We start from the raw sequence: 26,147 nt of genomic DNA, 5'->3' as shown, positions 1-26,147 counted from the left end.
GACATCTCTCTCTGACTTAAATCTTAGAATTCTGACTTTTCTCGCCAACTTAAATCTTACAATTCCAACTTTTCTTCTTCAGAATTTAATCAGAATCTTTGACTGTTTTCTTTTGTTTTCCTAATTTTCACAGTAATCACGGAATTCTGGCTTTTTAAATGTTTGAATAAAGACAAATGTATACTTGTTGGGTTTAATCGTCCAGTCTTAGTCCTTCAGTTTTCCTCACATGATGAAGATGAAGATGATGGTGGTTGTTCCTCACAGAATTGATTGACACGGAAACAATTAAAACAATAACAAGGTTGTCGTGGAAACGCTGCCAGTTCAAGGTCGTGTGAATGTGATGGGGGTTTGAAGAAGAGGTGAAGTGTGTGTGAAGCTCCACAGGAGGTCCACAGTTTGTGTGTGGTTGTGTGTGTGTGAGAGTGAGTGTGTGTGTGCGACAGAGAGCTGCCAAACACACATCACAAACACAAACTGTGTTTTCAGGGTCGTTTCTCAAGGACACAGCTCTGAGTTCTAGTTTGTTTGTGGGTGAATCTGCTTCATATCAGTCTGAGGTTACATCGACCTCCATGCTTACAAACAAGCTCCGCCCACACGCACGCAGCACGTCAACTTCCTGTCTCATCATTGTCAGATTAAACTTGAGCGGCGACAGCAGATGAATGACAGTCTCACAACAGATTCAAGTCAGAGTTTTAGATTTTAATCTCACATAAGTCTGACTTTTTCCCCTCATAATTCTGACTTTCCCCCCATAAGTCTGACTTTTTTCCCCTCATAATTCTGACTTCCTCATAAGTCTGACTTTCCCCCTCATAATTCTGACTTTCCCCATCATAAGTCTGACTTTTCCCCTCATAAGTCTGACTTTCCCCATCATAAGTCTGACTTTTCCCCTCATAATTCTGACATTCCTCCTCATAATTCTGACTTTTCCCCTCATAAGTCTGACTTTCCCCATCATAAGTCTGACTTTTCCCCTCATAAGTCTGACTTTCCCCATCATAATTCTGACTTTCCCCCTCATAAGTCTGACTTTTCCCCTCATAAGTCTGACTCCCTCATAAGTCTGACTTTTCCCCTCATAATTCTGACTTTCTTTCCCCCTCATAAGTCTGTGTGTGTGTGTGTGAGACAAACATTCAGGGACACAGAGAGTGAGACGAGCGCGGAGATTACGAAACATCTGACTGTTGAAGTTTCAGCTCTGATTCCTGTGGTTTTTCCACTGAAAAGACTTTGAAGGAAATGAATTGTGAGCAGAAGTTCAGGTGAACTCAGAGAGGCTTTGTCTAACATGCTGTGATCAGAGAGGAAGTGGTGATATTCATAAGTTGGCTTTTTCTTATAAATGACACACTGACACAGTCAGGGCTGTGAGCGCCCCCTGCTGCTGAGAACCAGCATAGAACATGCAGACGGACACTGTTAGACAGACTTTTCTGAAGTTTGGAAACCACTCACTCTCCCACACCAAACCCCATAGAGAAAATCAGTGATTTTAACATCACAGCACACAGGAGCTGTTGATCCACTGCTGCCTCCATCACTGAGTTTAAATGTTTTATTTTGTCACTTTGGCATTTAAAATCCTACTTTTGGATTAACTTTATTGACACAAAGTGACCACACGAGGCAGTAGAAGACCAGCAGCTCCTGTGTCCCCGCCAGCAAAAATCACTGATTTTCTCTGAGGTTTGGTGTGTGAGAGTGAGTGGTTTACAGCTACAACAGTCTGTCTCACAGTGAGATAAAGACGTGATCATGTGACGTAGACGTCGTAGACGGCGAGTCAGCATGTGGCTGTACTGGGAAAAAATAATAGTTGGAGCAGAGTTTTTAAGTAGGAACTTTTTTTTCGCTGTTTGTTTGACATGAAAACTGATTTCCTGAGCACAGAAGAAGAAGAACAGCTGTTAATGGAAACGACAGGAAATGAAGTATCAGTTAAACCGTAAATAGACAGGAAATAAAAAAAAAAGAACAGAGGAGAATTAGTTATGAATCATTCAGACAGAACTTTAAATATAAAACCTGACCCTGAGCGTCGTATTCATCATAAACACACAGGTTCGATTTTAATCTAAGTTACTAATATGACCTGAGTCTACAAGAGTCTATAACTGTGAGTCTGTGTGTGTGTGTGTGTGTGTGTGTGTGTGTGTGTGTGTGTGTGTGTGTGTGTGCGCAGTGATTTGTTGGTATAAAGGGTTTTTTCTGTCACTTCCATTAAACATGCTGTTCCCATTTTTGTTCTCGCTTCACCTCCTTACCTCGCTCACTCGCTCGTGTTGTCCTCTCTCTCTCTCTCTGTCTCTCTCTCTCTCTCTCTCTCTGTCTCTCTCCCTCTCGCTCCCTCCCCCCTCTCTTTCTCTCTCTGCAGATGTTCATCTCTTGCTTCGTTGCTGTTGCTGAGCTCAGATCTCTGGCTTTGCAGGCACACACACACACACAAACTTGTTTTATATCTTAGTGAGGACACTCATAGACATAATGCATTAACCTAAACCCATTTCTAACCCCTAAACCAGGTCTTAATCAGCTGTTTTTAGTGTTGCCAGAATGTGAGGACAGTTAAACTCCCTCAGGTTTATCAGTGTTGCTGGTCCTCACAAAGACATTCATACAAGAACCCACACACAGAACTCTGACTTGACCTTTAACCCCTACAACCTCGATATTTTTTCCCCACAACTCTACCTTTTTAGCAGATCTCTATTAAAGACACAGTATGTCGTTTCTATTTCTGTCAAAACTATAACAAAAAAACCAGCAAAGGATCATGGGAGCTGTTGTCTCGTCTGTGTTTGTTCTTCTTCTGCTACTGTGAGTAGAATTATAGATTTCTATGGTTTTTAGATGCTTTAATGCAGACAGTGTTGTGTAGTGTGTCTTTAAGTGGACAAAAAGTGGTCCTCACAAAGACACACACACAGGCGTCTGTTGCTGTTCACTGGTTTTAAATCTCGTCTACTGAATCTTTATCAAAGCTTTAGACAAGAGTCTCTCTATCCTATAATTAACATCAATGCTGATCTGTCAGCAGAACACAAGGGCGAGTGACACTGGCTGTCACAGATAGAGAAGGCAGGAGAGACAGACAGACAGAGAGAGAGAGAGACACGGCTAAGAGGAAACTTCCAATATTAAGAGAAGCGGAGGGAACATTTCTGGCAAAAGAGCTAACGAGATGCATTCAAGGACCCTGGTCAATGTACGCCACGTGACATAAAAACGTGTATTTTGTTTTCTAAGAAAATATTTGTAACTACGAAAACAAAAGATGTGACAAGGAAGTCATTGTAGCCGAAGCCAGTGGCTCTTATTTTGAAGGCCAGGGTGAGAGGAAGTCATAATGGGTAAGAGGAGTGAATGTGGGGTTTATCGCCGTTCAACATCCAAATCAGGTTTCCGGTAAAAATCAGGTAATTATGGCGTATTGATTTCGTAGGAGCGGCTTCAAGATGCATTTAGGAAACCTTCGTAAATGTCATCACTTTTGCAAACAACACATGAAGACTGCAAGCTAAATGTTTGCTGCTGCTGCTGCCCCCTGGTGGTGATAGAGAACTTATGTAGCTAAGATCCGTCATACGACGCTGATGTAAGCAGCAGGAACGAGGACGCGTTCGTCGTCAGATTAAATCATAAATAATCTGAAGCAGCTCAGTCGGCCATTTTTGTGTCGTCGTGTATTGCAGTACTGTGTGTAAAAGTACCACACACAGTGCTGCACTGTGTGTGGTACTTTTACACACAGTGCAGTCACTCCAGTTAATGATGGTGAAGATTTTTCTGGGTCAGAATTTTCTCTCATTTCTTTGTAAAAAGTTTTTTTGAACTTTAATGATGGATTCTTCTCAAAGATGAAATCATGAATGAAATAATTCATGATTTCACTACAGCGGGGAGTTTGATCACAGATGCTCAGACCCAGAGCTCTGCAGGTTCTCTGTTTAATCCACTGAACCACCACGGACACGTTTGTCCTCCAGCGTCTCACACGTCATTGGATGTGTCTCGTTGTCCCGGTCAGTGGACGTGTCTCATTGTCCCGGTCAGTGGACGCGTCTCAGTGTCCCGGTCATTTGACGTGTCTCAGCGTGAGACGGTGGAGGACGGACATCCTGTGCATGAGTCTTCTCACGACTTAAAACTGTAACATTAGAGTTGTTTTTAGTGAGCGCAGCGAGAGGATTTACACACAAACTCTGTCAGACTTTAGACCCGACGTGGGACCGGTTAGGGTTTGGATCCACATACTTTACAGTCAGTCGGGACTGGGTCGAGTCCAGAACTGGGAAATGATGTCAGACCTGAATTAAACGTGTTCCAGTTTCCACAGAAAACATCAAATATCAGTGTCATGAGGAGGTTTGACAAAGATTATTGTGGTGTTTTGTTCATAAAACAACTCTCAACTTTCATTTTGAAATTCAGATCTTAGTTTTGTTTAAACTCGATAACAATATCGCAAACTCAAGTATCTGCCGATACCGTTATCGCAGACTAGAGTATCTATGTGTGAATGGGTGAAAACTGCAGTGTTCAGCAGCTCAACAAGACCAGAAAAGATCTATATAAATACAGACCATAATACCAACTCTTCTTCTGGTTTGAGGAAATGTCTTGGAGTAAACGTACAGATAGGTGAGGTTTGTTCAGACACATTTGTGCAGTGATGAGTTTTGTTCAGAGCAGGTCAGTCGCTCCACGGTGAACTCGTGATAGAACTTCTTTCCTTTGACGATAAAGAAAGCAAATCAACATGTCTCTGAACACTTGTCCTCTGTCAGCCGCTGCTGCTGCTGCTGCTGCTGCTGCTGCAGCATGTCAATGTGTAAACAACAGGCCTCCATTAAAATAGTCTGAGTCAAATAATCCCACAGGAGAAAACAAAGCCCTCAAGTTCACACATGAAAGCTCTGAATGTGGACGTGGGACTGAAGCAGCAGAGTCATCACTGCGTCTCGCCGCGTCTCACTGCGTCTCGCCGCGTCTCGCCGCGTCTCCCTGCTCGGGTGCATTTCTGCTGCTTTAGGTCTTTTTTGTTGTATCATCGTTGGTCCACGGAGGACGAGCAAATCCCATAATCCTCGGAAACAGAAACGGCAATAAACAAAGTGTGAGAGGCTCAGAGCTCAGAGTCAGAGAGACCGTCGCAGAGGACGCGTCCTCGCAGGAGGAAGACGACGCAGGACCAGCCTCCGACGTGCTAACGCTAATCATGCTAAAGTTAAAGCTGCAGTACGTAACTTTAATCACGTACAAACAAACGTCTGTTACAGCTCCACACGACGCTGTGTCTCTCACTGTAACACTGTTACGACGTTGTGTGACATTCCCGCGCTGCACACAGGAAGTGCATTTTTTGTTCACGTCGAGACTCTTAAAGTGAAACGAGTTTGAAAACGCAAGGAAGCTGAAAGTTTCTTACTTAGGAAAAGGGCCCTGCTTTATGGAGGCGGCCATTTTGTGTTTCTACAGATATTTACTGATAAAAAAACAACTTAAAAATACCCAGAAATTCTCGACCCAAGCAACGAAATTCTGCTGCTCAAATAAACCCGGTTGTTTGTTCAGTTTGATGGGATAAACACTTCTTGTCTCCGCCCGCCCCTGCTCTGCTGCTGTATACACACAAACGCTCCCTCAGTCAGGACTTCTGTAGCTTTAGAACCAGACTTTAAAGTCTTCAATCACCTCAATCACTTCAATCAAGTGTGTCGGGTCCCGCTCACACAAAGACAGATGAGATATGATGTTTTTATAGTTTTGCCCGTTTATTAAAGATGGGCGTTTCTTGTAAATTTCATCATTTTGTGACGTCATCAGTGGGCGGGGTTTTAAATTCAGATCCAACAAACTTCCAGATAAATCCACGCCCGTGACATTAGAATACGACTTGTGTGGTTACAATGTTGTCGTTCCTGCTTTGATCTGATGTCTGTGCTGTAATTTCATGTCACACTGAATCCCGCTTCATAATCTGACCGTTCGTAATCTGACTGGTGGTAATCTGATGTAAACAGAGCGGCGTGTTTTTTTACTGTTTATTAACAACACATGTCACCATTCACTGCAGATACACTGTGTGTGTGTGTGTGTGTGTGTGTGTGTGTGTGTGTGTGTGTGAACTGCTCTTCAAAGGTTCACCATAAAAACCTCAGGATTTTAATCGGATGCTGTTCAGACAGAACGTTGTAATTATGTCCCACTCAATTCCTGTCAACACACACACACACACACACACACACACACACACACACACACACACACACACACACACACACACATGCACACCCCTGTGGAAACAAGGTGTGTGTGTGTTCCTTGTATAAGCTGCATGTTTCCTCATGTTAACTCTGTTTTTAGGCTGTTGATGTTTGTGTGTGAAGCTGGTACAATATTGACACAGGTGTGTGTGTGTGTGTGTGTGTGTTTGAGTCCACATGTGTGTGTTTTCAGATTATCTTTTCATGCTCTTCTTGCCAAGTTTCTTTGGTCTCAATTGGATGCGAAAGGAAATCCCATGTCTGTAAGGCTTCCACTGTGTGTGTGTGTGTCACAGTGTGTGTCACAGTGTGTGTGTGCGTGTGTGTGTGTCACAGTGTGTGTGTGCGTGTGTGTGTGTCACAGTGGATTAGCCACACAGTGTGAGCACTAACAGTGAGGCTGTGAAGGAGAGAAAGCAGAGCGTGAACCATGACGATGATGATGAATGAATGAATTAAATGTTCACTGCAGTTCATATGCCAGGCCTGTGTGTGGCGCTGTAGCACTGCTACACCAAAAAACCAGAGAAAATAAATAAATAAAGCTTTATTTGAATAAGTAAACATTACAGTGAAAACAATCACTGAAAATAATACCAAACAACCGAGAGGTGCGTAGCTATGACATCATCCTTTTTCTAAAATAATATATTGGTTATCAACATGAAAACGAGAGGACGGGGAAAAATGGTACAGTGAAATATTGCGATATTTTGCTTTTGAGACACAAAGTACCTTTTTTTAGTGACTTAAATATTTGGATATTATCGTCTTTTGTCTTAAATATCGTATTAAATATCGTGATAATATATTAAATATCGTGATAATATCATATTAAATATTTTGATAATATATCATGGCTTAAATATTGTGATAATATTATATTGTGGCTTCAATATCGTGATAAATGGTATCAGGATTTAAATATCGCGATAATATGGTATTGTGACCTATATCGTTATAATATGGTATTGTGATAATGTCATATCGTGACTAATATCACGATCATATCATTTTGTCACGATCGTGATAATGTATTAAATATCGTATCGTGACTTAAATATTTTGATATTGTGACTTATATCATAATATCATATTGTCACTTAAATATCGTGATAATATCGTATCGTGACTTATATCGCAATAATATCATATTGTCACTATCTTGATAATATCGTATTAAATATCGTATCGTGACTTAAATATTGTGATATCGTATCCTGATTTAAAATATTGTGATGATATCGTACATTGTAAATAATAATAATAAAGTGTAGTTTTAAATCCTTTTGAATGTACGTGTGTGAGAACGTTCATACGTCTGCTCCACCTCTTTCTCCTCGTTTCCTCGTCTCCTTTCTCTTAAAGTCTGAGTTTTAATAAACTGAATTTTTCTAGCAGTAAAAGCTCATCAGACTGCAAATCACATCGGTCAGACCTGGTTCTGTATCTGTCTCACGCACACACACACACACACCTCTGCTCTGCTCTCTGTGTGTGTGTGTGTGTGTGTGTGTGTGTGTGGGTGTTAGTTTACACACAGTAGATAAATCTCTCTCTCTGCTGCAGGCTGAGTATAATGTTTCGTCTCCGGTGTTCCTGCAGTTTAAAGGCTGTGTGTGTGTGTGTGTGTGTGTGTGTGTGTGTGTGGATGATAATCTGATATGGGCGTCGATATGACGGAGGCGGGGAATTCCAAGAATGCAGGCGTTAACTTCTTCTCTTATTGGATTTTCATTTTAGCCACCAGGGTTTTTAGTGAACCTGAGCGTCTTTAAGAAACCTCGTAAAGGGTTAGGGTGTCTCTGCTCTGGCCACGCCCACCCCAGCGACGCCGTCGCGCACTGACCTCGACCTGTAGGTCAACAGATGTTTTAGCCTTGTTTGTGTTCACGTGATGAAGCTAACGGTTGCATTTACAGCTAATTTTTCGCCTAACTTGGCAGCAGAATGCGTGAATTTTGCACCTGGTGATCATGTGATTTACGTTTAAATACTTGGACTGAAGTTAGCATCATGATTAGAGACGAGGTGTTGGAAAGAAACTCGGGGCAAGATAATGGGCCGATAGTTTGTGTTTGTAGAAAAACTCGTAACAAGTAACGCAACAGAAAAATGTGCTTCCTGTTTGGTGTGAACTCAGTATTTCCTGGGTTTTTAGCTCCATGTTTGGTCTCCTCCTCGTCCTCAGGTCACTTTAAGTGTTTCACAATAAAGTTCGGAGCTGATCAGCTGTTTGGTCGGGTCAGTGTAAACACAGCTTATGATTGAGCAAAATAAGATGAAAACGATCGCAAAAATGGTTTTCGTTCCGATATTTCATAGAATTTCAAAATAAAAGTGTCTGTGTGGATATGGACAATAAATGTTTGTGATAAACGAATGTATTTGTGATGCAAAATGAGTCTGTAAATAAAAATACTTACAGAAATAAGTCATTAAATATTTAGCTCCATGTTTGGTCTCCTCCTCCTCCTCCTCCTCCTCCTGAGGTTAATATTAGTGTTTTCAAGTGACTTCCTGTTTGGTGTCAACATAATATTTCCTCACCTAAAACGAGTAAACTAGTGAAATGAGATGAACAAAGTAAGCAGAATGATGAAGATAAATGTGAATGTCATTATTTTTCTGTCTCGTTTTAACATCATAATGAAACAAAAAACTTTGTTTCAACAACAAAGATGTTAACGTCTGTTTCTCCGCATCGTTTCCTCTTTTCTCTGAAAAGTCTGGGATTAACAAAAGTTCTTCTCTGTGGTTCTGGTTCTGTTCTCACACGTGAAGAATTTCCTTCCCGTGGATCTTTGCGGTGTTAAAACCACTTGTTAAACATGAGCAGAACCTTCAGTGTGGTGTTTTTCTCTCTCGTCAGCTTTTTGTTTGTGCTGGAAAAGCGTCGTTAAATCGTTAAATCTGCGCCGCTCGTCGTCCCCGGGGTTTTTTTTTTTACAGGGGCGTAGGAAAAGTGGGAGGGCATGAATTTAACGACGCGTTCCATAAAATAAGCACAGTAAATACGTTAAGTGTGCAATCATCCTGTCATCTCGTCCTTTGTTATGCTTTAATAAGAGAAAGCGGTGGTTATTTTTATTTTTATTTTTATTATTATTACTCCTTCATCTTGCTGTAGTTGACATGTCAGACCTGCGGGCGGCGCTGTGACCTCCGAGCAAAGGTCATATAAAGATCTTATAAACAGGAAAGACCAAAAAAAATCTCCAAAGGGTGGAAAATTCCTGGTAAATTTACATAAACTCTCCATGGGATTGGGAACCTGAGTTCTGGAATTTTGGAAATATTGCAACTTGGAAACTTTCCATGGGGATTTTTTGGGAATTTTTGCAGCCTTAATGGTGATGAAGATAAGTGAGGAGTGAGATTATGTTTGTGATATGTTTTGACATTTTTCCAACTCTTCTAAAAATAGTGTTTTCCTGCTGGAATTTTAGAAGAATTCCAAATTGGAAACATTCCACAAGAATTATGGAATTTTTGCACTCTTGGACCTTTTGGGATGATGATTCCAAAAATAACATTTTCATTTGGGGATTTTGGAAATATACCATGGGAATTATGGGAATTCATTGGATTCATTGGGAATTTTCGCAACCCTAACAACAACAATGAAGATAAGAGGCGGGGCTATGACATCACCCTTTGTCGACACAGAAATGCCTGTTTTTGATATGATTTAAAAAAAGGTGTGTGTGTGTGTGTGTGTGTGTGTGCACGCAGCAGGACTGTGCACAGATTCATGGATGATCTCTGTGCAGGAGGTTGATTAGTTTGGTCTGAATGACATGGATCAGTAAAGTCTGATTAAACAAAGTCATTGAAGTCATTAAAGTGTCGCCTCGTTTATGTGCAATTAACGTGTGTGTGTGTGTGTCTGTCTTTGTGTGTGTGTCTCTGTGTGTGTGTGTGTGTGTGTCACTGTGTGTGTGTCTGTCTCTGTCTGTCTGTTTTTGTGTGTGTGTGTGTCTGTCTCTGTGTTTGTGTCTGTGTGTGTGTGTGTGTGTGTGTGTTTCTCCTCCTCATAATTAACCTTGTCTTAAAGCTGCGGTCAGTCATTTTTCAGTGTTGTTTTTAATCGTCTTCACTTCCTGTGAAATGATTGGCTGAAGCACCGGTCTGTCACTCACTAACCCCGCCCACCTGCACATATCCCGCCTTTGTGTTTGCAGCGCGTTTTGCTCAGTTTTAGCATGTTAGCAAGTTAGCACGTCAATATTTAGACCGCCTGTGTTTTGGGGGGGCGGGGCTTTGACAAAATGGCGGACAGGAAGTAGTGAGATGTAAAAGTGTAGCCTGCTGTTGCAGGTTTATGTTTGTATTTCTATAACAGAGCAGCGCCCCCTGTCTGTCTGATGTATTAAATATACTATTCTACATATACATATAACTTTGTCTGTTTCCTGCGTGTGTGCGTGTGTGTGTGTGCACAAACAGGAAGTCAGATAAAGGACTGACAGGAAGTAGTTGAGCTTTAATAACAACATCGTTTTATTTTTGTGATTATTAAAGACTTAATTCACTTTTTCAAAATGTGGTTATTTCAGGGTTTTTATATAAATGACACAAATGAAATGAACATTTCTGATGTTGTGGATATTTTTCATATTAATGAATATTTTAGTTTTTATCTCCTGATCGGACGAGTAAACGTGATTAATTTGGACTTTTATAATCAATTTAATGCAGATTTTACATCATTTAACATTAAATACTATAGAATTATAGACAGCTGATGAAAAAGACATCATTACATTAGTTGTTTGTCCATAAAATGATATTAAATCTACTTTTTAAAAATAAATCTCATTAATAAACAGAAATTCAAACAGATTAATTATATTTAAATAAACTCAGTCCTCTGAGTGTATTTATTAGTTTATTTTTTCTGATGAAAAAATGAATTTAATTTTAATTTATGGACCGTAGTGATAAAGAATTGTGATAATTAATAATCATAAATAGGCTAAAAGAAACAAAATTAAAATTATTTTTTAATATTAATATCAATATTATTATTTAATCACATTTAAAATCACAGGTTTATTCATTTTTATACATATTTTGTGTTTATTGGTGAAATAAATTCATCTGTTTTCTTTCTATGATTCTGTTTTTGCATTTACTTTAAAGTTAAGACTTTAAATGTGAAAACATTGTAATAAATCGACACATTCATGTGAAAAATGATTGAATTTCACCATAATTCACTCATTAATCTCGTCAGTCCTTGTATTTTGGACCAAAACTGTGATCAAATAAACATTTTTATTAACTTTCTCATGTATTTCACTGATATCGCTGAAAATCCCGGGTTTATCAGGTTAAAATTCAGCCTTGATTTATTGATCTTATGATAAATATTCTGTCGCGTTTATTCGTCAAATCAATATGTGAAATAAATGATGTGAAAAAGGTAAAATATGATCATTAAAAAGCTGCAGCTCAGACTGGAGCATGAATCATGATGTATATTTATAAATGTATATTTGCTGAATCATGTATGAGCTCACGCAGAATAAATCCATGAGCAATGAGACGCAGTGAAGACGAGCGCTGAAGCATTCTCATGGACAGAGAGGACACTTGTGTGTGTCTCTGCGTATTATTTCCCAGCATTCACCTGGCTACAGCAGGAGATGAAAGAATCAGTGTGTATTGAACACGCTTGAATGAAGCGCTGATGAAAACTCCTGCTGATAAACGGCTTTTTCATCACACGCTCACTCACTCACACACTGCAGCGCACACACAGACAGACACGGAGAGACACACAGACAGACACAGAGAGACACACAGGCAGACACGGAGAGACACACAGGCAGACACCGAGAGACACACACGGAGAGACAGACACGGAGAGACACACAGACACCGAGAGACACACACGGAGAGACACACAGACAGACAGACACGGAGAGACGCACAAACACACAGAGAGACACACAGACAGACACGGAGAGACACACACGGAGAGACACACAGACAGACACACAGACAGACACGGAGAGACACACAGACAGACACAGACAGACACGGAGAGACAGACTGTCAGACACGGAGAGACACAGACAGACACAGGGACATTTCAAACTTCACTGATGTAAAATCACTGATTTTAACATCACACACACACACACTCAGGAGTTGTTGATCCACTGCTGCCTCCATCACTAAGTTCTAATGTCTTATTTTGTCACTTCGGCTTTTAAAATCTTTTGTTCAGATTAACTTCAGTGACACAAAGTGACCACACGAGGCAGCAGAGGACCATCAGCTCCTGTGTCCCCCTGAGCTAAAATCACTGATTTTCTCTATGGGCTTTGGTGTGGGAGAGTGAGTGGTTTACAAAAGTCTGTCTCACAGTGAGATAAAGACGTGATCGTGTTGTTAAAGAAGTCACAGACGTGAGCTGACTTTTCTTTTGTCTTTTGTCTTTTGTTCAGCGTCTAAAATCAGTCGTTTCTCTTGCTGCTCGTTTGTTTTCAGCTCAGTTCACAGAGTTCAGTCAGCACTGATCTGTTTGAGCACCTCGTATAACTGTAACTGTCCCTTTAAGAGTAATTAGTGACCTGTGTGTGTGTGTGAGTGAGTCAGCAGGTTTAGTTAATGTAGATTCAGTGGCGACGCAGAGTTAAACACCGTCTCCTCCGTCTCTGTCCTCCCGTGGACATTAGAGACGTCAGCTTTTATTTATGAGACGCACTTTACTTTAAAAGTGGCCTCATTTGTTTTTTATGAGGATTAATGAGCAGATTATGAGTGTTTTATTGTCGCCTGCTCTGATAAATAATGTGTCCTGCACTTATTCTGACATAATCAGATTATTCCGCTGAATGTACTCAGATTACGTCAGTCAGTGCAGTTGTTCACTATGTTCTTTGAACGTCTAAAGTTAACTCCGCCCAATGCCTGATTTTGATAAATGCCAAGAAGTTGGTGGAGAGCTGGGGCAGGGGGCGTGGCCTGGTCGTGAAATTTGCGTCAGAACTGGTGTTTAAAAATGAGAGGGGGAGGAGTCTGGGACACATTGGGAAAATTCTGTGAATTTGTTTGGGGACCCAAGAATTATATACTGTGACCGAACTGTGGGTCCTGACCCAGAGTTTGGGAACTCTGGGTCTCTGCTTTTTTCTTTTTTTTGGTGCATGAGAGAACCATCTGTTTGTGCTCATGTGGACGTCTGATGTCCTCAGGGACGGAGACAGAGCAGGGAGGACGGAGACAGAGCAGTGGAGATTTACACCAACGTCTCCCATAGATCAGACGTTAAACTACGTGAAGATGTTCCCAGGACGACCAATCAGGTGGACGTCCAATCAAGTGGACGTCCAATCAAGTGGACGTCCAATCAGGTGGACGTCCACAGGAGACGGAGGCTGCGCAGTGACCTCGTGTAGATTTCTCAGGCGTCGTTACGACCGCACTGGTGACTTCAGAGAGTAAAAATCTTCCAGTTCATTCACCACGCCTCATCTGTTCCCTTAACGTATACATAAAGACGTGGCTGTTTGATGAAATTCAGGATTACTTTGTTAGATTTTGTCAAGTTTTAAGGTCCACCTAACGTCACCTGATATGTCTTCATGTTCTCACATGTTCTTCATGTTCATCTTCTCACATGTTCTTCACGTTCCTCATGTTCCTCATGTTCTTTATGTTCCTCATGTTCCTCATGTTCTCACATGTTCTCACATGTTCTTCATGTTCCTCATCAACTCTGAACATGAGATCAGTCACAGGAAACACGAGGAAAGAAAGATGACGGAGGAGAGGAAAGGAAGGACATAGAGAATGAAAAGGAAAGAAAAAGATGGAGAGAGAAGGAAAGAAAGAGAGAACGGGACTTAAGTAAAGAAAGAGGGAGAAGGAGAGACAGAAAATAAAAATAGAGAATGAAAAGGAAGGAAAAGATGAAGGGAGGAAAGAAGGACAAGGAGAAAGAAAGAAAGATAATTAGGAAAGAAGTGGGAGAGAGAGAGAGAGGTGTGTGTTTTTGGGAAATGGGTCAAGAGGAAGTTGTGTTTGTGTTTTACAGCTGAGACTGTCTCTCTGTGTGTGTGTGTGTGTGTGTGTGTGTGTGTGTGTGTTGACTGTGCATAACTTAATTCCACAGAGAAACCAAAGCAACAGCATGTTTCCTGTTCTAATTACTTCAAATCCTACACAAATGAGCCTCCTACACACACACACACACACACACACAAACAGACGCACAAACAAACACAGAGAGAGACACACACACACACACACACACACACACACACACAAACAGACGTACAAACAAACACAGAGAGACACACACACACACACACAGTCATTTTGTTGCCTGTGTTTAAAAATGACTTGTGCAGAAAGTTAAAACATTTCGTGTTAACATTCATTATGTTAAGGACACACACACACACACACACACAGTTTATAATACGTTGATTGTGTCTATAACTCACCAACATACAGTCCTAGTGATTTACTTCTGAACTGCCACCAGGGGGAGCTGCTGTGTTAAATCAGTGATTGTGTGTGTGTGTGTGTGTAGTCTCGTCAAATGCGACTCTTTTCCATCGCACAGTTCCAGCTCCGCTCACGTTGTTTTCTGTGACTTCATGTAAAGGGTAAAGGGTAAAGGGTAAAGGTCAGGGTGAGGGTTAGAGAATGTTTTATGTCAATGGTGTGTCCTCACAAAGACTGCAAGACCAGTGTGTGTGTGTGTGTGTGTGTGTTCGTAAGTGAAAGTGTGTTGTTTGGCGTCTTTGTTTCTGAATCTGACCGCTATTGTTCCACCGTGTCTCTTGGCAGATTACCAGAGGTGTGTGTGTGTGTGTGTGTGTGTGTGTGGAGGTCACACACACACACACACACACACACACACACACACAGAGAGAGAAGATGAGCTCCTGCTGTGACTCTGCTTCATTAGTTTTAGACTAAAAAAATAGGAGTGAAATCACCATGGTTACTGATGTAAATATATATGATAAAAAAAATCACATGATTGGAAGTTTTACTGTAAATCACCTGAATGACCCTTTAATTATGAGAGAGAGAGAGAGAGAGAGAGAGAGAGAGAGAGAGAGAGAGAGAGAGAGAGAGAGAGAGAGAGAGAGAGAGAGAGAGAGAGAGAGAGAGAGAGAGAGAGAGAGAGAGAGAGAGAGAGAGAGAGAGAGAGAGGTCAGCACAGGGTCAATGAACGAGTGAGTGAGAGCAGAATGAACGATGACTTCCTGAAAATGTAATAAACTGAGTGTGTGTGTGAGAATCAGTGGCAGATTCAGTTGATTTAAATCACACGTTCTCCTTCAACAATCTATGTAATTATAAAACAAACTATTGTGATTTATTTATATTTAGTCTTCCACGACTTTGAGAAAGAAGCAGTTTTGTTGTGAAGGAATTGATCAAGATTTGTTTACTTCCTGTCAGATCTGAACTACTTCCTCTCATATTTAAGTTCTTCTCTGTTTTATTTCAGTTGATGTTTCGTCGTTTCCTCTCAGAATTCAGTCGTTTCCTCTCAGATTTCAGTCGTTTCCTCTCAGATTTCAGTCGTTTCCTCTCAGATTTCAGTCATTCCTCTCAGAATTCTGTCGTTTCCTCTCAGAATTCAGTCGTTTCCTCTCAGATTTCAGTCGTTTCCTCTCAGATTCCAGTCGTTTCCTCTCAGATTTCAGTTGTTTCCTCTCAGATTTCTGTAGTTTCCTCTCAGAATTCAGTCGTTTCCTCTCAGAATTCTGTCGTTTCCTCTCAGATTTCTGTCGTTTCCTCTCAGAATTCAGTCGTTTCCTCTCAGATTTCAGTCGTTTCCTCTCAGATTCCAGTCGTTTCCTCTCAGATTTCAGTTGTTTCCTCTCAGATTTCTGTAGTTTCCTCTCAGAATTCAGTCGTTTCCTCTCAGAATTCAGTCGTTTCCTCTCAGAATTCAGTCGTTTCCTCTCAGAATTCAGTAGTTTCCTCTGAAGCTGAATCGACAGTTTTAATAAAACTGGAAAAATATTATAAACCAGCTTTGATTTTAACGCTCAAATGTGCCGATTTTGAAATGTTTGTCACAGCGACAGCATTATTAAACCGCCGTGATCAGACCTAACAAGTTTAAAGTGAAGCTGAACTGTGGATCCGTTTTAAATCAGAAAAAAGTCTCGGAAAAACCTCAAAAATCTGCATTTATTTTCAATATCCAGCGAGGAAGCGCTGAAATGTGCAGATTTCTAACTGGGGTTTGGTGTGTTTGTCACGGCAGAGATGGAGGAGGCTTTCACAGCTCTGATTTGTTCCTGGTTTTTTAAATAACTGGAGTTGCTGTGATGCAGGTTCTCAGCAGCGAGGACATAAATCCCGGCGATAAAAAGCCTCAGAAATGGATCAGGGTTTGTTTGGAGCTTTTGTTCCCTTTGCAAATTTAATCCAGTCCCCGAGGTTATTTAGACTCATTCCCTCATCCTCCCTGCTCAGTCTGCTCAGTCTGCTCGTGTGTTAAAAACAGAAACTCTGGTTTTTTTATTATTTGTTATCACAATCTGATATTTGCCGTGCGACGTGTGCGCTCCCCGAAGCCCCGCACCATGAATATTTATTGTCTTCCACTTCCTGGTGATGGAAGGAAACATTGTGTCGAGTGATGCTTCGCCATCTGGATGTTTTAGATGTTGGATGTGAGCTGAGTGAACATATGGGACACACGCACACGCACACGCACACACACACGCGCACACACACGCACACACACACACACACGCACACACACGCACACACACACACACACGCACACACACGCACACACACACACACAGAGTTGGTTGTGCTATCTTGAAGCATATGGTTGTTTGAGATAGAGCGAATGAGACAGAGTGGAGAAACACTGAGGGCCTCCACATTGTTAGAAGTGCTGCCAAACAAACTTCACCCCACACACACACACACACACACACACACAGTCTCACCTCCTCTGCTGCAGCGTCAGTTTTGTCTCCACCGTGTCGTTGTCATTGGTGTGAAATGAAAATACGTGATTTGCTGATTCAGCAGCATCTCGCTCTCTGTTCATTACTCTCTCTCCTTCTTCTCCTTCTTTCATCTGTTTCCTTGTCTCATTATGAAGATTAGTCTCCAAATTGATTCTTTTCTTTTATCGGCGTCGCTTGGAAACTTCCTGCGAGCGTCGGCGTTGTCGCCGCAGAGAGAGGGAAGAAGCTCTGCTCTCGTATCATCAGCAGTTAGTGAGACTGCTGTCATGATTTAAACTCTGTGTCTGTGGTGATTCCACGTGCTGAAGCATTTGTTTTTAGATTTCGTTTCTCCTTTAAGATCAAATCAAATAAGATGTCGCTTACGATCGATGACATTCACACAAGCAAAATACAAGATAAATGAGAATTGAAACTTACAGTAAAATAAATTACAATCTGTATAAAAGATATATATATATATGTATATATGTATATATACACATGTATATATTTATAAGCTTTTAAAAAAACAACTAAAAAAAGAAAAACAAACATTTGACCTTTCTTTTTTTTTAAGATATCCAATGACACAAAGATTGAGTTACAAATCCCAGAATGCACCTGAACATTTTTTCTTTCTTTCTCAGGACAGTGAGTGTTTGATGTCATCAGAGATCGACAGGCGGGAAAAACACTAAACAGGTAAGAGATGATTTCAACTTTGACCTTTATTCTGAAATCCTTATTTTTCTGTTTGTGTCCAGTGTTTTATTCACTAATTATTCAGTTCATACTCTGCTGCTGTTGTTGGGTTCAAACCAACGCCTGTGGCTGTTTATTTAGTTGTGTGTGTGTGTGTGTGTGTGTGTGTGTGTGTGTGTGTGTGTGTTTGTGTGTGTTTAATTGGCTGATATATGAGGAGAGTGTGTGTTTGAGGAGCTGCAGCAGAAACTCGTCCACGTCTTTTCTTTAAAAACGGCCTGCAGCCTCTAATTAACCCCCTCACACACACACACACACACACACACACACACACCTGTCTCCTCCCTTGTTTTCCTGTCTTGAAAATGTCCTCGATGACTTTGTTGTACTTTTATTTGCTTGAAGACACAAACATTATCATATTCATTTAAAATCAAATCAAAGTTTTAAACTCAAACATAAAAATAAACCATTTACATTTATGTGTGTGTGTGTGTGGTTTAGGTCAAAGGTCAGGCCTAAACATTTAGATTAGGAAGACTAGGCTACAATGTTCTTGTCTGTGTTTCCTCTTCAGGACGTTTTCTGTCAAACACTGACCTTGTCGGGACCATTAGTTCTCATGGAGACCAAAACCTGGTCCTAATGAGGCAGACCCTCGTTTGTAAGGGACCGGCTCAGAACCAAGATTTGAAATACTGACTACACTGCAAAAAAACGACTGATTTTAAAAGAGTACGGGATCTAGTATTGATCCTTGGGGAACGCCACACATCAAAACTGTCATCATATTTGGTTTAAAAGCACTTTAAGACCCTTTTCTGTCATAAACACTGACCTTGTCAGGACCAGTAGTCCTCATGGAGACCAAAACCTGGTCCTAATGAAGCAGAAGTGCATTTCTGAGGGACTGGTTTAAGTTTAGATCTAAGATTTTGAATTGTAGTGATAAGACTTTGTTTAGTCAGTGCAGTCAAACCTGTGTGTGTGTGTGTGTGTGTGTGTGTGTGTGTGGTGTCATCCATCACTGTTCTCACTTTCATTTCCCTTTGTCGTATTTTCTTGTTCCATAAACAACGTAATTTTCTCAGGATCCGTGGAAACTTGTAGCTTGTCATTCACTCGTGTGTGTGTGTGTGTGTGTGTGTTTGTGTGTCACATACACACACACACAGCTGATGTGTCTTGTTCAGTTTAGTTTTATTCCTTTTTTTCCATCTCAGACTGGACTTTGGTTGTTCGAGCTGATATTTTAATCTCTGTGTGATCTCTAATCAGATTATCTGTAAAATTTCTAATCTGAGTATCTGTAAACCTCTAATCTGATTATGTGTAATTGTTCATTACTGTTATTGTCCATTGGACTTACATTGTCCCAGTTTTAACTCGTCTTGGAATTGCGTGTGATAATGGTTTTGACCAGATTTGAGGTTTGATGTGATCTGATTTTGACTTAAAGTTTAGATTTGTTGAAGTGAGACTTGGACTTGACTTGAGACTAGTTTTAAGAACCCCAATGTTGACTTGGTCTCGTCTCTGCGAACTTCGTGTGTCCTTTGAGACTTGGAACTTGAGGCCTGATGTGACTGAATCACACATGATTTTAGACTTGGACTTGACTTGAGACGGGTTTTAGGAACTTACACCACAACGTTGCCTTGTCCCAGCTGACTTGGTCTTGTCTGGACTAACTTATTACGTCCTTTGATGAGACTTAAGACTTGATTTGAACTTTGTTGTTGTTGCTAAGTCTGGAAGCCTGATGTGACTGAAGTCACCTGATTCGAGACTAGTTTTAAGGACTTGAGACAGATCAGGTCTCGTCCCAGTTATATCAGACTTGTCTGGACTAACTTGAGACTTGACATGGATCTTGAGTAAAAACTGTAAAAAAAATCCACAAAAAAACCCAAAATGAACTTTGAGAATTTAAAACAAGGAAAGCGTTTCCCATCAGCCCCTGCTGTGGCGTCTGTCCTCAGGCGGTCTTGCAGCAGATGGTTCCAGCAGGGGGCGTGTGAGTCCAGATGAGTCCTGGTCGCTGGCTGCGGAGCCTCAGGCTTCACATGCAAACTTCATTTTTACGATACATTTTTTTTTTATGGCGGGAAACAGCGGGAAGTGGCCGGCAACACGACGTTGTTCCTTCAAAATAAAAGCTTCTAGCGGATGACAGCGTTTAAAAACAGCTTTGATAAATCACAGTTTCATCAAAATGTCGTTACAATCTCACGTTTTCTAACATAAATGTTTCATTCATATTATATTATTAACGGCGACTTCTCCTCCTGCAGCCACATCTTTATTCTTCTCACGTTTGATGACTGAAGTAAATCCTGAGGCGGGCGGAGCAAAAAAAAGGCTCATAAGTATTTAAGAAGTGTATGAAATAAAAATGGCCGCCCCTGACTCTGCAGACGCTACATTGTTGTTTAAATATTGACCATCAGAGGGAAATATGAGCCGTCGGCAACGTCTGGCCACAAAATATCAATGCTGACCTTCACAGAGACGTGTCTGTGTGTGTGTGTCTGTGTGTGGGTCTGTGTGTGTGTCTCTCTGTGTGTGTCTGTGTGTCTCTGTGTGTGTGTGTGTGTGTTTCTGCGTGTGTGTGTTTCTGCGTGTGTGTGTTTCTGCGTGTGTGTGTGCGTGCGCGCAGCAACTCTACATGACTTATGACTGTCAGAGAACTTTCATCAAGTTGTCGCTTTTTCACTTTTCTATTAATCTCACAGTGTCTGCAGCTGTGTGTGTCTGTGTGTGTGCATCATAGTTTGTGTGTGTGTGTGCGTGTGCGTCATAGTGTGTGTGTGTGTGTGTGTTGTGTTTGGGTTTAGTCCCAGACTTGTGTCACAGCATGAAATTCGAGGTGTGTGGGTTTTGACTGGACGCCATTTTTGTCCATTTTTGTCTCAACACACACACACACACACACACACTATGACACACACACACACACACATTCATTTATTGAATCCTAACCACAATCCAAATCTTAGTCCTAAACTTGAACCAGTTGCTCAGAAATGAGTTTATGAGGTTCTGCCTCATTAGGACCAGGTTTTGGTTTCCATGAGGACTCTACTGGTCCTGACAAGGTCAGTGTTTATTGAGGTCCTGAGGAGGTAACACACACAGGAGCACACACACACACACACACACAGAGTCACAGATGGCAGACGTCTCCTCAGATTTGCCAAATCTCAGTGTGTGTCCATCGCTCTCATTATTTTCTCTTAATCAAGTCATTAATTTATAATATTAGGAAGAGAGGAGGCAAGGAGGGAGGGAAGGGGGGAGGGAAGGACATCAGAATAATGATGAATAGATGATGCAGGAGTGAGATGACGAAACCTGGAAAGAATGAATGTCGAGAAGAAGAAAAAGAAGAAAAGCTACAGAAGGAAAGAAAGAAGAAAAACACACTGTACAAAAACAAAGGAAGAGCGGAGAGGAAAGGAAGTATAGAAGGAATGAAGGATAGTGAAGGAGACTCAGAGTTGATGAGTCGCAGCAAACTTGTTATTATCTGCCAACCGTGTGTGTGTGTGTGTGTGTGTGTGTGTGTGTGTGTGAGAGAGAACCACACACACACACACACACACACACTGTCTCCATTTCTTCTTTTCTTTCATCTGCGCTCAGAAAAAGAAGAAAATGTGTTTATTTTTTTGAACGTTCATAAACTCGTGTTTTTTGTTGGCGTTTAAAGTTGAACTTAGTTTTAAATGAGCTTTTTTCTTCAGGAATTGTTTGTAAAAGAACGTTTGTTTTCCTCCGTGTTTGCTGAGCTAGCGTACGCTTAGCAATACGCTTCTATAAATAAAACTGAAGGAACTGTTGACCTTTGACCCATAGCTGTCAGTTAGCTACATTTTTACATTTTCATACACTTTAAGCTGTCGTTTATCTAACTTCAAGTTATCTTTTGGTTAACTTTAACCTCTACTTTGGTTTTCTTGTTGGCCTACTTTCAGCTAACTTTTAGCATATTTTTGGCCAATTTAAGCTGTCTGACTTTAAGCTATCCTTTTGCTAACTTTTGTCTATCTTTGGCTAACATTTAGCTCTACTTTAGCTAACTTTTGTCTATCTTTGGCTAACATTTAGCTCCACTTATGCTAACTTTTGTCTATCTTTGGCTTACATTTAGCTCTACTTTAGCTAACTTTTGGCTATCTTTAGCTAACATTTAGCTCTACTTTAGCTAACTTTTGTCTATCTTTGGCTAACATTTAGCTCTACTTTAGCTAACTTTTGTCTATCTTTGGCTAACATTTAGCTCTACTTTAGCTAACTTTTGGCTATCTTTAGCTAACATTTAGCTCTACTTTAGATAACTTTTCTCCAACTTGCAGCTATGTTATCCATCTTGTGGCTGAGCGTTAGCCGCTATTGTGGATGTTTGAGGGTTAAATCAGACACGGGCTACGTTTACACTGCTATGTTTTCATGTAGTGTCGTGAAACACGCCTGGAAACTGTGTCACATGATCTTTGAAACACGCCTGGAAACATGTGTCACATGATCTGTGAAACTGTTTTAAATGTAACACAGCGTGAGTTGAAGCACAGATTGTCTGCGTTGACATGTGACTGACGTGTGAACACGTCGTCCAGTACTGTTGTTTTTCCTCCACTCTTTCTTTTGTTATTTTAATGACACAAGAAGCTGAATCAGGAAAAACTGCAGCTTCATATTTTGTGTTATTACGCATGAACTTTGAAAAACTGCAGGGCAGAAGAAGAGGAGAGAGTTCATCTCCTCCTCCACCTCTGATGACTTTAACAGCTTCTCTGCAGACTGTTGCTCTATTATTCTCTGCATTTTTACTGTGTGTGTGTGTCTGTGTGTGTGTGTGTGCGCGCTCCATAGCAACAGGTCCAGTTCTAATGTCTTCCACATATGGTAGAAATCTCTGCAGTTTCTCTGACTCGTCTCGTACTATTCAAGGATCTGTGTGTGTGTGTGTGTGTGTGTTTGAACAGTCTTGTGTGTAGTTTTGTGTAAATATAACGAGCGACATGTTTTTCTCTTTATGAATTAGTTTCATTTTTACGTCAAACACGTTCACTGGTGTCAATTTTCTTTTTTCGGCGTTTACAGACTTTTCTTTGCTGATTTGATAGCGATGCTAATGTTCTCTTCAGGCTAACTTTGTTGCAGATGTTAGCATTTAGCTCCCACCTCATTAACATGTTTGGTGGTGTGTTTTTGTCTTATATAAACATTTAGCTATTGCTTTAGCCCTTCTTTAGCTAACTTCTAATACATAGCTTTCTGTTTGCTAACCTTTAGCTACATTTTTGTAAACTTTAAACTCTCTTTTGGCTAAATTTAGCTCTCCTTTACTAAACTTTAACTATCCTTTGACACACAGCTTTGTGTTCTGTGGCTAAGTGAGCTAACCTTGGGCTATCTCTTGTCCAAATTTTCACACATAACCTTCTGTTAACCCACTTTTAGCTGTCTGTTAGCTAACCTTAAGCTATCTGTTGACAAAATCTCAGCTGTTTTTGCTATCTTTAGCTATGTTTTGGCTAACTTTATGCTACTTTTTGAGCAACTTTAGGCTTTTTTAGCCATCTTTCGGCTAACATTAGCTGGGTTTCTTGCCTCATGCTACATCTATACTCACTGATTTTTAGTTTCAGAAATAAAGAGGCAGTTTTGGTCGTGGTCTCCAGGATGAACCTGTAAAACTTCTGTTATCACACGTTTATCAGACAAATATAGTCTGAATCTACATTGTTGTGTTCATGTCACAGATTAAGTCCACGTTGACACCTGACACTGACGTTTCCCTGGAGTTTACAGTGTGTGACGTAGCAGCACGTTCACACTCGACAGGTCAGAATGAACGCATGAACACACTTTGAATAAACAGACAAACATCTCTGTTGTGTGTGTGTGTGTTGTGCGTCTGACTCGTTTGTCGCGCCGTGACAAACCGGCGCTTTGTTCTTCGTCGTGAAGCGTAAACGCCGCCAGCGTGAGCGCTCTTTTATTTTCAACCTCACCAGCGTTCACATTCCTCCAGAAGCATCTGGGAGGATTTAATGGCTGAACAAAATTATTCTCTGCAGATTATCTTCCCCTGGAGCTCCATTTCTCTGTGTGTGTGTGTGTGTGTGTGTGTGTGAGAGAGTGAACTTCCTTCTATTCAAACAGTTCCTAAAGCTGGAGGAAGGATCACGTCAGATAATGAAAGTACTCTGTAAAGCTCTTCTTTCTTTCTCCTCCTCCGTGTTTGCTGCAGGCTGGATTTCTTTTTTTCCTTTTTTTTAACAGATTTTAATCTCCCGGATGATTTCGATGTCGTGAATCATTGACTGTCATGATTTTAACTTCAGCTGAGACTCACGGTTCATTGTGGTGCTATTGTCGTACACGCTGTCCTCTGTCCTCCTCTGTCCTCCTCTGTCCTCCTCTGCCCTCCTCTGCCCTCCTCTGCCCTCCTCTGCCCTCCTCTGTCCTCCTCTGCCCTCCTCTGCCCTCCTCTGTCGTCCTCTGTCCTCCTCTGCCCTCCTCTGTCCTCCTCTGTCCTCCTCTGTCGTCCTCTGCCCTCCTCTGTCGTCCTCTGTCGTCCTCTGTCGTCCTCTGCCCTCCTCTGTCGTCCTCTGCCCTCCTCTGCCGTCCTCTGCCGTCCTCTGTCGTCCTCTGCCCTCCTCTGCCGTCCTCTGTCGTCCTCTGCCCTCCTCTGTCGTCCTCTGTCGTCCTCTGCCCTCCTCTGCCCTCCTCTGCCGTCCTCTGCCCTCCTCTGTCGTCCTCTGCCCTCCTCTGCCCTCCTCTGCCCTCCTCTGCCGTCCTCTGCCCGCCTCTGCCGTCCTCTGTCGTCCTCTGCCGTCCTCTGCCGTCCTCTGTCGTCCTCTGCCCTCCTCTGCCGTCCTCTGCCCTCCTCTGTCGTCCTCTGCCCTCCTCTGCCCTCCTCTGCCCTCCTCTGCCGTCCTCTGCCCGCCTCTGCCGTCCTCTGCCGTCCTCTGTCGTCCTCTGTCGTCCTCTGCCCTCCTCTGTCGTCCTCTGCCCTCCTCTGCCCTCCTCTGCCGTCCTCTGCCCTCCTCTGTCGTCCTCTGCCCTCCTCTGCCCTCCTCTGCCCTCCTCTGCCCTCCTCTGCCCTCCTCTGCCGTCCTCTGCCCTCCTCTGTCGTCCTCTGCCCTCCTCTGCCCTCCTCTGCCCTCCTCTGCCGTCCTCTGCCCTCCTCTGCCGTCCTCTGCCGTCCTCTGTCGTCCTCTGTCGTCCTCTGCCCTCCTCTGTCGTCCTCTGTCGTCCTCTGCCCTCCTCTGCCCTCCTCTGCCGTCCTCTGCCCTCCTCTGTCGTCCTCTGCCGTCCTCTGCCCTCCTCTGTCGTCCTCTGTCGTCCTCTGCCCTCCTCTGTCGTCCTCTGTCGTCCTCTGTCGTCCTCTGCCGTCCTCTGCCCTCCTCTGCCCTCCTCTGTCGTCCTCTGCCCTCCTCTGTCGTCCTCTGTCGTCCTCTGCCCTCCTCTGCCCTCCTCTGTCGTCCTCTGCCCTCCTCTGTCGTCCTCTGTCGTCCTCTGTCGTCCTCTGTCGTCCTCTGCCGTCCTCTGCCGTCCTCTGCCCTCCTCTGCCGTCCTCTGCCCTCCTCTGTCGTCCTCTGCCGTCCTCTGCCCTCCTCTGCCCTCCTCTGCCGTCCTCTGCCCTCCTCTGCCGTCCTCTGCCGTCCTCTGCCCTCCTCTGTCGTCCTCTGTCGTCCTCTGCCCTCCTCTGCCGTCCTCTGCCCTCCTCTGTCGTCCTCTGCCGTCCTCTGCCCTCCTCTGTCGTCCTCTGCCGTCCTCTGTCCTCCTCTGCCCTCCTCTGTCGTCCTCTGTCGTCCTCTGCCCTCCTCTGTCGTCCTCTGCCCTCCTCTGTCGTCCTCTGTCGTCCTCTGTCCTCCTCTGCCGTCCTCTGCCCTCCTCTGTCGTCCTCTGCCGTCCTCTGCCCTCCTCTGTCGTCCTCTGCCGTCCTCTGTCCTCCTCTGCCCTCCTCTGTCGTCCTCTGTCGTCCTCTGTCGTCCTCTGCCCTCCTCTGCCCTCCTCTGCCGTCCTCTGTCCTCCTCTGTCCTCCTCTGTCGTCCTCTGTCCTCCTCCTTTCTAAAAGTCTGTGACGTCTTAAACGTGTTGGACACAGTGAGGCTGTAAAATCCCGTTTATCGTCCTTTAGTTGTTCTTCTGCTTCTTTTCTGTGTTTTTGGAGATTTAAACGTCCTCT

At 42.5% G+C, this 26,147-nt stretch overlaps 1 protein-coding gene across 1 annotated transcript in view; it reads left to right on the top strand.

Annotated features, from left to right (window-relative positions):
- The window catches only part of plxnb2a.1 (plexin b2a, tandem duplicate 1), a 73,877-nt gene that overhangs the window by 15,715 nt on the left and 32,015 nt on the right, over positions 1-26,147 (top strand). Inside the window, exon 2 of the mRNA XM_058624405.1 lies at positions 17,890-17,944. The gene's annotated coding sequence lies outside the window, so the exon portion shown is untranslated. The remainder of the gene's footprint in view (positions 1-17,889; positions 17,945-26,147) is intronic.

This window comes from Solea solea, chromosome 3 (assembly GCF_958295425.1).
Source record: "Solea solea chromosome 3, fSolSol10.1, whole genome shotgun sequence".
Lineage (NCBI taxonomy): Eukaryota > Metazoa > Chordata > Actinopteri > Pleuronectiformes > Soleidae > Solea > Solea solea.
This window is presented reverse-complemented; position numbering and strand designations above follow the sequence as displayed.